Consider the following 2,744-nt stretch of genomic DNA (forward strand, 5'->3'; position numbering starts at 1 on the left):
GGCTGGTGTGCCTGAAACAAAAATATAGGTATGCGACCCAACAGGAACAGGAACAGGAACAGGAACAGGACTCTCTCAACACCAGGAGGACTTAACCTATCTTGGTCTCCACTGGTAAAGATCCCGCCACCCCCCTCGCACTCAAAATGTGAGCTACAAATGGGGCCGCTCTCTCCACACATCTTGTGCCTTAAGGGAGTGGAAAGTCTAGCCAGCACTCAGTCTGGAGGAAGAGGCAGGTAGATCTCCGTGAGCCTGGTCTACAGAGTGAATTCCAGGAGCTGTCACACAGAGGAAACCTCTGTCTTGAACCCGCCTACCCCCACCCCTTTTAAAAGGGTGGAAAAATCACTTTTCTTCGGGAAGAAGTGGACACTAACCAGTCTGCAAAGAGGTGTGTGTGTGTGTGTTTGGGGGGTGGGGTGGGTGGTCCTCTTTACTTCTTAAAGAAACAATGAGTCAAGCAAAGCCTTCCTTTGATTTTTATCCTCACATTGTGTGATTACATTGCAAGAGGAAGAGTAGAGGAATCAGAGGTGGTTCTTTCTAAGTAAACATTAAAGACCAGATCTTCAACTGGAGTGAGCGAGGGGTTTTTTGTTGTTGTTGTTGTTGTTGTTGTTGTTTTCCTTTTCTTGAGGGGGCGAGTTCTAAAACATTCCCTCTGAAAGCAAACTGAACTCATGCACCAGGAGAATCATGTCTCAGCAGTTAAGAGTCCCAGGTATTCTGACACACTCCTCGTGAGTACCAGTAGTCCAGAGATAGATGCACGCACAGCCAGACAAGCTGAGAAACAAATAAATACCTGGAAACTAATTCTTTATCCATTTATTCACTTCATTTTATTGAGTCAGGGTTAGTGAAAGAGGGCTGGGAGGAAGGAAGATTACCAGCTATGGGTCAGGAGGGGAGGGATGTCCTCTTATGCTGTGAGGATGAAGTTTCATCTGTCGGTCCAGATGGGCTGGCTTTTTTCTCCAAGAAGAATCTTCCTTCTGGCCTCTCCCTCCTACATGGAGGCAAGAAAGCAAGCAGAGAAAACGGCTGTCAAGTTGGGACCCACAAAGCAAGTGTCCATTCCACAAATGCTGACAGGAAGGAGAGAGAGAGAGAGAGAGAGAGAGAGAGAGAGAGAGAGAGAGAGAGAGGTGGGGGAGGGGGAAGAGACCTGCATCTAACACACAAAGTTTTAGGTAACATAATGCTTCCCAATGTCTCCTCCCTGTTTCTCTTCCCCACCTCCAGTAAATGACATCACCTCCCCCCCCCATGCACACACTGAAGGGGGGTAGAGTGCGCATCTGCGATCAGACCTGGAACAAAACAGAAAACTATGGTAGTCTGCTATTTCTGGATCAAACACTGGACCTCTCTTCAAGGCGATCTGGTGTCTTCTTCTGGCCTGCAGATAAACATAGAGAAATGAAAGAAAGAATGGATGAATGAATGAATGAATGAACGAATAAGTAAATAAATAAAATAGATCCTGGAGGAGGTAGGGAAAGATTATGGTGCCCTCTTCTGGCCTGCAGGTGCAGATAGATAGATAGACAGATAAATAGAAAGAAAGAAAGAAAGAAAGTTCAATCTTCACTGAGTAATTAACAACATATTTATTAATAAATGGCTCCAGGAGGAGGAGGAGGAGGAGGAGGTGGAGGAGGAGGAGGTGGAGGAGGAGGAGGAGAAAGATATCTGGTGCCCTCTTCTGGCCTGCCCGTATATATATCTGCAGATAGACAAGCATAGGATAGATAGATAGATAGATAGATAGATAGATAGATAGATAGATAAACAGTTAGCTTGATAAATAGATAAAAAAATAGACAGATAAATAAATAAATGGATAGAAAGATAGGCAAATGCATGAATAAACAAACACACAAATAAACAAGTAAATAAATAAATAAATAAATAGCCCTCCTGTCCCCCTTCCCCCAGTGGCATGGGAAAACAAACAAAAAAACCAAACTTCATCAAACTTCCACAGTTAGGCAGAAGGGACAACTGGTCCACCTCCATAGTTTTAGGTTAGGATTCACATCCGTTGAAAGGGACAACTGGTCGACCTCCATGGTTATAGGACTCGCATCAGGTGTGTATACAGATATATATTATATTATATTATTAAAAAAAAATAAGAGCCCAGAAGGGACATCTGGTCGACCTGAGGTGTCTCAAATGAGAACGCGCAACCCCCCGCGTGGGACTACTGGTCTACCCGGTCTCTGGAGAGAGGGGTGGGGTGATCCCCAACCTCCAGGCGGGTCGGGGCGTGAGCAAGGCAGAACGGGAAAAGCCTCCCCCCCCCAGCGGTCACACCGCAGCCACCGCCTTCACCTCACACCCTGGCTTGGCCAGGGTCGGAGTGGGGGCGGGCGTGAAAAGGCGGCAGCGGCGACATGGCCGGGGGGCGCTTTCTCCTGGAGGAACAGAAAGGAAAAACGTGAACCCGTCGTTCGGGAGACGGGGGGGGGGGGGGGGGGAGCCAGAGAGCGGCGGATGGGCCGCCAAGACAAACCCTTGTGTCGAGGGCTGACTTTCAATAGAATATAGCGAGGGAGCTGCTCTGCAATGTAGAAACCCCACTTGTCCCTCTTAGAAGTTGGGGGACCCCGACCAGTCGGGGGTCTCGTAACTAGTTAGCATGCCAGAGTCTTGTTCGTTATCAGAATTAACCAGACAAATCGCTCCACCAACTAAGAACGGCCATGCACCATCACCCACGGAATCAAGTAAGA

At 47.6% G+C, this 2,744-nt stretch overlaps 1 long non-coding RNA gene across 1 annotated transcript; it reads right to left on the reverse strand.

Annotated features, from left to right (window-relative positions):
• Window positions 1-819: 819 nt before the first annotated feature.
• LOC311580228 lies at window positions 820-2,160 on the reverse strand. The gene is made up of 3 exons (XR_014773398.1): window positions 2,046-2,160; window positions 1,317-1,405; window positions 820-1,012 (listed from the first exon to the last, which is right to left on the reverse strand). It is a non-coding gene; the product is annotated as an uncharacterized lncRNA (long non-coding RNA).
• Between the last annotated feature and the right edge of the window lie 584 nt (window positions 2,161-2,744).

The sequence above is a fragment of the Acomys minous genome (assembly GCF_964271855.1).
Source record: "Acomys minous genome assembly, chromosome: 2".
In the NCBI taxonomy this organism is placed as follows: domain Eukaryota; kingdom Metazoa; phylum Chordata; class Mammalia; order Rodentia; family Muridae; genus Acomys; species Acomys minous.